Below are 10,251 nucleotides of genomic sequence, written 5' to 3'. Positions count from 1 at the left end.
TCCTAATTTGGCTGCCTTGATGCAGCATCGCGATGAAAGGGCAGTGAACAAACACTCCACTCAGTGAGGATCTCAGTGTAAGTCATTTGTTTTGTTAATGTCATCGTAATTTTTTTTTACAGTGTTCGCCTGGGCCTTATTATGTGGAAGTACAGAGAGTCATAATTTGATTAGCCATAAAGCAATATAGTTTTGTCAAAAATGGATTTGTGGAGGCAAGGCATTCAAGGTTGCTTGCTCTAATACATGGCAAATAGTGACATCTATCGGAGATTGTGTATAATGAGTTACATGCAGCTAAAAATCAGGATTCTGTGGGTGTGATAAGATTCTAATATGAGGAAAATGCATTAAATGGAAAAGGGAATATATAAATTCAGCATTAACACGTAAGGTGGGTGTCTCCCTGAAGAATTAAAAAACTCAGTATACATTCCATGAAATAACTGGCTTTAAATTACTGAACAAATTGAAGGAGAAGAGAGCAATTTCCATGGTAACCATATAAAGGGGAACTTTTACAAGGAAAAGTAAGGTAAAGAATAGAAATAATGAGAGGCTGATCAGAAAAAAGAATAGAATTGACAAGCAAATAAGTAGGGCAGAAATAGTCTTTAGTTGAAATATCTGTTTAAAATACTATTTCTCTAAAACAATAATACTAATAAAACAACTGGAGATATAATTACAGTCCTGTCTTGTGCTATGCTATATAAATTATAGTTCCAAAATAAAAAATATTGTGTAACATACACGTCTGAAAACGTAGTGGCCACACAGCGTGGAGAGAAGAGCAGATGGACGGTCAGGGGTGTGGGTCCAGGCCCCAGGTCTCCCCTAATCTCAGAGCCTTACTTATTTCACCCTCAAAATGAGGAGGGATGATGAAGCAATTTCAAAGGTGAAATTCAGCTCTTAATTTTTTCTACTATAACTTTAAATTAGTAGCTCCTTTCTTTCTTGATGATTTTATTATTAGCGGTTAACTTGATGTGCAGCCTTGTACAAAACACTTAACATCCTTGTGCCAACTTTCCTTATAGTCGCAGGTGTTTGGCCTAGGTGACCTCTAAATTGACACCTGTAAAGTGTGATTATTCTCAAACACCTTATCATATACTTAAACTCAGTTTAGGTCTTGAGTGAATTAAAACTCTACCTTGAAGTCGTCGTCGTCGTCGTCGGCAGCCGTCCGTCTCGAGAGACGATGGTGTAGCTTCTTAAGAGTCTATCTGCACTGCCGAGAATGGTTGTGCAGTCCGACTCGGGAGTGACACGGTATCTGTCTCCTCCCGTGTTGAATCGACATCTTGCGATGACGCTGGAGTGTCCTCTCCAGTGAAGCTGAAGCTACAGAGCCTGGGCGGGGTGATATGGAGGGTCTGCTGTTGCCCATGCAGCAGACCCCCCCTCTCTTCGCAGCTGAAGGGTCCAAGGGAAAGACGGAGTCAATACAGCTTGGCTTCAGGTGCGCCGCAGGAGTTGCCGGTGTTGACTACAACGTCAAACTGCCTTAGGGACTCCGGCTCCGGATTTTCTGTCGGGGTTTACTCCCTTAGCCTTTCCCCTGAAGAGGTATGCCGCAAGGCAGCGGAGGTTTTTTGGAGTCAGAGTTTTCCTTCTCTGATGTGCCCTGACTGGAAGATCGAACCAGCGACACTTAGCTCGCAGGCCGACGCTCAATCCACTGAGCCAAACCAGACAGGGGCATGCTTGAAGTAGAGTTAAGAGAATCAGTGAATGCCTCATATAGAAAAAGCACTACTTATATTAAACATGAATATATCTCTGTGGGGAGGAGAAGCTTTTCTCTACCTCCGAGGTTTTTTTGTTTGTTTGTTTGTTTTTCCGTCCTAATAATTAACTAGACATGAGGCAGATTAGCAAGTGAAAATAACTAAATTTAACATATAGAAATGATGTATGAGAACCTTGCATACATGAGAGAGTCAGAGACCCCCACATGGACAAATGGATTAGAGTTAGAAAGGGGGTTTGAAGTATGTAAGACATTAGCGAGGGAAGAGGTAACGTTCCTTAAAGGCTTTAAAGAGTTATTTCAGGGCGATGAGAAGAACAGGTGTGTTTAATAAATAGAAATTTGCCCTGTTATATAGATAGGTCCCCTCCCCACAAAAAGTTATCTCTAGTAATCTCATCATAGGCAAGGCCCCTAAATCAAGCTCTCCTAGGTAGTTCAGGGTGGGGCAAAAGTTTCTCCTGAGCCTGAGTGACTGAAGCTGCCTTTAAATCAAAACAATCCACATATCACAGACGTGTATCTTGGGGTAACTAGCTCTAAACCTCCATATATCCAAATATAGCTGTATAATCTTAAAGAGGATATTTTGATTTTTTAAAATCTGTATACCCACCCTCCTTCTGTTGTTTGGGCAGTAATCAGGGGCAGCAACAGAAAAGGTAGTGTGTCACTGAAGGTCTTGTATCTCTCAACCCCGGTCTCATCAGGCTTGAAGTCTAGGCCAGGGGCATTACAGAGAACAAGAGGTCTAAATTTCTGAGTTCAGTTCTCTGGATCTTCCCAAAGCCTTTGTCTTTTAAGCTCAGACTCATGAAGGGTATTACCTAAGATTCTGAAACATAACTAAATGTGCATTTCCTATATTTGTTCTGAAAAGAGACATTTTAGTACTATGTATATTCATCTTTTACTATACCAATTCTGGAGAAAGTCATACATTTTCTTCATATTCAATAAAGGAAAAACTTTTTTTCTTTTTTTTTTTTATCCTTCTCCCTCTATCCATCTGAATAGCTATATCTTTTCCATAATTGGTATTGGCTTTTGGATTGTTTTTAAGAGTTATAAAAATTATTTTAAATATAGATAAAAGTAAACATATATTTTTTTCTTTTTTAAAATTCTTACCCATGAATGTATTTATTGATTTTAGAGAGACAGAGGAAGGGAAAGAAAGAGAGAGAGACAGAGAGAGAACATTGATGTGAGAGAGAAACATCAATTTGTTGCCTCCCATATGTGCTCTGACCAGGGATGGAACCAGCAACCTAGGTATATGCCCTGACTGGGAATTGAACCTGCAACGTGTTGGTGTCCGGGACAAGGCCCCAACCAACTGAGCCACCTAGCCGGGGCAAATATTCGTTTTTTTAATCTTGTAAGTACCCTAGTGGGAATTTCCATGTTGCCTTTATAATAACTAAACTTATATGTTATGACACATAATTAAGTTCATAAGAGATTCACTATCTGACATAATCATCATTACTGCAAAATAGGTGTAACCAAAAGCAGAAATGGCAGCAACTGATAACATTTAAAATATAAATACATATGTATATAACTACACATAACTTTTCAAATTACTTAAATTTATACTTATATAATGAAATGGGTTTAAACAGATAAAATTTGTTTGAAATCTTATTTATCAGCTTCTTTGAAATTTATCAGTAAGATTCGTAAGATCTTTTTTGTTTGTTTATTTCTGAGCTAAGTTTTTAATAAAAGACTATAATTTTTTAAAGTAAGCATTAGAAAGTATGAAGGTTATCTATGACTACAAATGGAAATACTTCATAGTCACTTTAATTTTCTTCTACTTGCACCCAAATTCATGAATTTTATTTTCAAAATATGTTGTAAAGACCTTAAAAAAAAAAAAAAAACCCTAAAGATGATAAGAAAGATTTTGTGACAATCTTCTGCTTTCTTTATTTTTCTTATTTATATACTTAAATAAATAGCAATGAACTATGTACAGTTGGGTGTGAAATTTAAATAAAATAGATCAAGATGAAGTATTTGCACTATGCACATGAGAAGTGCATGATGGCCATTATTTTCATTAGTCTTTATATTTTTCTTTGAAATATATAGCCTAATACTCCAACCTAAGTTATAATACCATATAACAGGAAAAAAATTAATCAAGATAAAGTCTACACCAAATAATGTACTTTTCAAGTTTATTGCCTTTAAATAAAATCAGACATTTATAGCAGCAAACTTTGCTGTGAAATCTGTTTTGTCTGATATAAGTATTGCTACCCCGGCTTTTTTTTCATGTCCATTTGCTTGAAATACTTTTTTCCATCCCTTTACTTTCAGTCTGTGTAGATCTTTTGTTCTAAGGTGGGTCTCTTGTAGACAGCATATATGTGGGTCATTGTTTCTAATCCATTCAGCTACCCTATGTCTTTTAATTGGAGCGTTTAATCCATTTACATTTAAGGTTATTACCGATAAGTACTTATTCATTGTCACTTTTCCCCTTTGTACTCGTGTTCTTCTCTGTCTCTCTCTGTTTCTTTATCTTCTTAAAGCAGACCCTTTAGCATCTCTTGCATTGCTGGTTTGGTGGAGATGTATTCTTTTAGCCTTCTTTTGTCTTGAAAGCTCCTTATTTCACCTTCCATTTTGAATGAGAGCCTTGCTGAATAGAATATTCTTGTTTATAGGCCTTTGTTTTTCATTGCTTGGAATATTTTTTGCCATTCCCTTCTGGCTTGTAGTGTTTCTTGCGAGAAATCTGAGGATAGCCTTATTGGAGCTCCCTTGTATATTATTAGTTGTTTCTCTCTTGCTGCTTTTAGGATTCCCTCTTTGTCTTTGAATGTTGTCATTTTAATTATGATGTGTCTTGAGGTGGGCCTGTTGGGGTTCACCTTCATTGGGACCCTCTGTGCTTCCTGGATTTGCGTGACTCTTTCTTCATGTGAGGGAAGTTTTCTGTCATTAGTTTTTCAAAGAGGTTTTCTATCCCTCGCTCTTCTTCTCCTTCTGGAATTCCTATGATATGGATATTATTACATTTCATGTTGTCCTGCAGCTGTCTTAGAACCTCTTCGATCTTGTTCAGTCTTTTTTCATTTTGTTGCACTGTCTGGGAGTTTTTGTCTACGTTGTCTTCCAGCTCACTGATCCAATCTTCTGCTTCCTCTAGTCTGCTTTTAATTCCTTCTACTATGTTCTTCAATTCAGAGATCTTATTCTTCATTTCCTCCTGGCTCTTACTGATAGCTTCTATGTCCTTTTTCATGCTCGTGTAATTCTCTGTGAGTTCCTTGTAGTTTTTCTGGAGTTCCTTGTAGTTTTCCTGGAGTTCTTTGTAGTTTCCGCTGAGCTCATTCAGCTTCTCCATAATCCATGTTTTGAATTCTGTATCTGATATTTTGCTCCCCTCTATTTCATTTAGCACTCTCTCTGGGGATTCTACCTTCCCTTTTGATGGAGGGTTGTTTTTCTGTCTCCCCATTTTTGTGATTCCTATTGTTTGTTGGTACTTTCTTAGAATGATCTGCTCTTCCTGGATCTGCCTCTGGTAGTGTCAGTTCATGTCAAAAACTCTTTTTTTCTTGATGGTTTCACTTGAAGCCAAGCTCATAATCATCTCAGTAGTAAATTAAAGACCAATTTTAATGGGCATATAGTAAGTGCCAAAAATAAGGTTAAAACTTCAGCACAGTGTCTCATTTAACTTTTATAATTCAATGAAGGTTTAGATCGTTTTGTTTTTTTAATAAAGAAAATAAATCTTTGAAAAATTAACATATTAAGCTTAAAATAAAATAAGTGTCATGAGTTCATACTCATTCTGCCACACACACACACACACACATTCACTTTAACTGGTTTTTACCATTTTTATTACAAGTTTATTTTTTCTTACATTACTTGTTTTATGCGCTAATAGTCAATGGCATGTTCAATTTCTATATAAGAATGCCTAAGTCAAATTTTGGATTAACATATAGTTTAGTTTTCTATTTCTTCTGTGTTAGTTTGCCATGGAAAAATAACAAAGAACCTTATATCAGATTAAAAAATATCAGTTGCTACTGATAAGGTGAATGAAAAAGTTGAGGCATACTGAATTAAACTTGGTACATATATCTTGAGTAATTACATGTTGAAAATTTCTTTTCAAAGTATTTTTAAATTTTGCCATTTTTATTATAGAGGATTTCCAACATATTAAAATATGAAACTATAAAATGAACCCCCAACTTACATGAACGTATAGGCAATCCTGCCTCAACCACAGCCCATCCATTTCCCTCTCCCATTTCAAAGCAATCTTTAGCATCAGAAGTCTCCAACCTTTCTGGCACTGGGGACCAATTTTGTGGAAGACAGTGGGAGGTAGGGGGGACATAGGAGGCGGAGCTTGGAGTTCAGGTGAGCTGGAAGTGGGTGGGGAGGAGACAGGAGGTAGAGCTCAGGTTTACTTTGCTGGCAGCCCAGTTTCTAACAGGACTTGGACTGGTAGGGGCCTGTGGTCTGGGTGGTAGAAGCTCCTGCTTAGGCACCATTTTGTCTGTATGTTTCAGAATGTGTCGCTAAAATATAAGAAATTTTGCATCCTTTATGCTAAACCCCACAAATAATATTTTTTAATTATCAAATATTCAGTCAATGTTTTTTGAAATGCAATTTAAAGTTTAAAAATATTTTTTCTTAGCAACCAAGAAATGGAAAGAAATTTTCTTAATTTGATAAAGAATGTCTTTTAAAAAGTCACTATATATCATGATCAATGATGAATTATTGGAAAGATTTCCTTAGAGATCAAAAACAAGACTTGGAAGCATGCTAAACACTGCTTGTAGAAAACAGTAACAGAATCTTAGCAATGCAAGAAATTAAGAACAAAAAGTTTACAAAGCAAAAATTAAGCTATCCATTTTGCGAATGGCTTGCATGTGTATGTAGAAAATAGAGATCTTGTAGCAAGGTAGCTGAATAGAAAAGAAATATACAAAAATAATGGCAAGACTTCTACATTAAAAACTAAAAATGTTATTGAGGAACATTAAAGAATCCTATATAAATGAAACAATATGATGCTCATGAATTGGAACTCTCAATACTACATAGATATCAATTCTTTCCAACCTGATCCATGAATGAAAAGACTTTTCAATCAAAAACACAAAGTAACCTTTATAGAGAGACTACATCTGGTTGTATATTCATTTGAAGCATATACAAATATTGAGAAAAATAGACTTATATTAAGTATTACATTTAAAATAATATCATAGAGTTCACATACACAAGACCAAGCAAGGCCTGACAATTTCAACTGGCAAAGCTACTATGAGATTTAGATTTAGAAAGTTCATTACTTACATGGACAACAAAAAAGAATTAGCCAAAGATGCCAGCTCCCTGGGTGCTTGTCTCACTCAGTGAAAAGGACACATTGAAAAAAAAAAAAAAAGGAACTAAAAGACCCCAGTGCAAGTTGTGAAACATCTTGTTGCTGAGGAAGCAAACCTAGTATGCATCTATTTGATTTTGTATTCTGCAGCCTTGTACTGAGGGTGTGAGAACAGAGGTAATGAGAACAGGTTCATAATAGTCTTCCAGGGGAGATAAAGAGATGAGTGGGCAATGGCCTTATAGAAGCCCCTTTAAGGTCTCCTATACTCTATGTACCCAGAAAATTATTAGGAGTACTGCCAGGGCTCAGATAAGCCACTGATTAAACCTCTGTCTACACAAATATATGCAAGGTCTTCAAGGTAATACAGGTGCATCATTCCCCTAAAACTTTGTTCTACAGAAAAAATACAAAAGGCAAAAAAGATATACAGGTAGCAAATAAGCATATGAAAAGATGCTCCTCATCATATGACATAAAAGAGATGCAAATTAAAATGAGATAACACTATGCACCTATCAGAATGACCAAAATCTGGAAAGCAGATAATACCAAATTCTGGCAAGGATGCAGAGTAACAGGAACTCTCATTCATTGCTTGTGGGAATACAAAAAGGTACAGTCACTTTGGAAGATAGTTTATCAGTTTTTAAATGAATTTAAACATAGTCTTGGACTTATGATCCAGTAATCATATTTCTTGGTATTTCCTCAAAGGAACTGAAAAGTAAGTCCACACAAAAGCTTGTGCATAGATGTTTATGGAAGCTTTACTCATAATTGCCAAGTTCCGGGGGGAAAAAAAGTAAGATGTCCCTCAGTAAGTGAATGGATCAACAAACTCTGGGAAATCCAGACAATGAAATATTCAGTGCTAAAAAGAGATGAGCTATCAAGTTATGAAAAGACACAGAGGAATCTTAAATGTATATTACTTAGTGAAAGGAACCAATCTGAAAAAGTTATATAGTATATGATTTTAACTATATGACATTCTGAAAAATGCAAAACTATGAAGACAATAAAAGATTAGTCATTGTCAGGGGCAGGAAAGGAGGGGAGAGAAAAATAGGTAGAGTACACAGAATTTTTAAGGCACTGAAAATACTCTAAGATTGTAATAGATATGTGTTATTATACACTTGCCCAGTCATAGAATGTGCACCACAAAAAGTTAACTCTAAAGTAAACTATGGAATTTGAGTACTTTTGATGTATAAATGAAGGCTTATCCTTGGGGGCGGGGACATGTGCTATACTGGTGACTGATGTTGATCATAGGGGAGGCTATGCATATGAGGGATAAGGAAGTATGAGAAATCTCTGTATCTTTCATTTTTTTAACTCTCAAACTGCTTTAAAAATGTAAAGTCATAAATGTAAATAATGAAGGTTAAGAAGTAAAAATCAAAAGCAATACAAAATATCATTCATTGAAGACTTACAAAAGAGAGAGAGAGACTATTCTTGGGATGAGGAAGAAGTCATAAGGAATATACTTACAGCCTAATGTCAAAGTTCTGAACTGTAATGTAGTATTTTTCTAAAAAATTAACTTGTAGCTTTAAACATATATCAGAAAACAAGCAAAATTAGTACATAAATTAAATATTAAAATCAGATTAAAAGTGAGAGAAAATAAATCTAAAGTAATACAAAAGAAAGGAAATATTTCTATATATAATCATCAATATCCACATTAAGTTTAACATCAATTCTTATTGATGTCTCCAAAACTAATCTATTACCACATGGATCAATCTCCTTGCTGATCTTTAGGAAGATTGGCTCCAACCATTCTCCATGCATATGCTTACTTGTCCATTTGTGGTACCCTTGTTAAAAGGTGTCAGAACTGTTAACCTGTCCCCCTGTTGGAAATAATTTTATCAGCTAGAGTACAGAGCTGGTATGGAGTTTTTTCTTCTTCTTCTTTTTTTTTTTTTTGACTTTAGTATTACAGGTTACATCCATATCAATAAATCCATCTATACATTTATAGATATGTATAAATGCACAGTTCAGTATTTCTTTGCTCTGTCAGTTGAGAATACCTAAAACAAATGACACACCAGTAGCAACAAAGCACACCAAATAAATATTTGTGAGTTCACATTGATAGAAATAAATGTTTGAATAAATGAGGTACACAAGTCAGATCTCCTGTGAAGAATAATTCCGAATAAATTATGTAGATATTCTACATTAAAGGCAGTGGAATATAACTTTACACTCCTTAAGTGACTGCCTTCCAAAGATTGCCTGTGGGAAGGGGTGAAAGATTAACTTTACTGTGGAGAAACCTGGCAAACAGTGCTCCAGCCACGTGATGAAGGTCAACATTGATAGTTATAAATCATGTTGATAGTATTTGCCCTGATATGATGTGATGAAAGTAACACTTAACCTTTTGATCTTCACCTCCAACCATGGGGTTGGGGTGGGGGGAGGGGCGTGAGTGCAGTGTAATCATGAGAAAAACTTCAGACAAAGACCAATAAAGAGTATTCTATACCATCTATACCTGATCAGTAATCCTCAAAACTGTCAAGGTCTCTAAAAACAAGGACATTTTGAGAAACTGTCAGGGCCAAGAGGAACCTAAGAAGATACAACAAATAAATACAATGTAGTATCCTAGAACATTAATGGGACATTAGGTAAAAACGAAAGGAGTCAATAAATCATAAACTGTTATTAATAGTTTAAAAAAGGAAGGACATGACAAGAGGAAAAAATAAGAGCCATGCAAAAAAGGGCTAATGAGAGTAATTTTTGTGCACCCTTAGAAATGTTGTTCTTTCCTTTCTCAAATCTTTGTTTGTGTCTTTGAGATGAATACCTTTAAAGTCATTTCTATAGTTAGAGTTGTGTTATGTTTTAGGTAGACAAGTATTTAGAATCCTATAAATACGAGTAGATGATAATGTATGACAGCCCTCCCCACCCAAAAAAATAAAATATACTAGAAATTCTCATCACTATGGCGTGGGAATCGGGTGTTGGTATCTGGAGTGGCTTCTCTAGGGCTGAGCATGAAGGAGAAGAATCTTGGAAAGGTGACGTGGGTGTAGGGAGAATGTGTATCGCTAGAACCTCA

Source organism: Furipterus horrens, unplaced genomic scaffold (assembly GCF_987537825.1).
Source record: "Furipterus horrens unplaced genomic scaffold, mFurHor1.1.pri manual_scaffold_1, whole genome shotgun sequence".
Lineage (NCBI taxonomy): Eukaryota > Metazoa > Chordata > Mammalia > Chiroptera > Furipteridae > Furipterus > Furipterus horrens.
Note: the sequence above shows the minus strand (reverse complement) of the source record.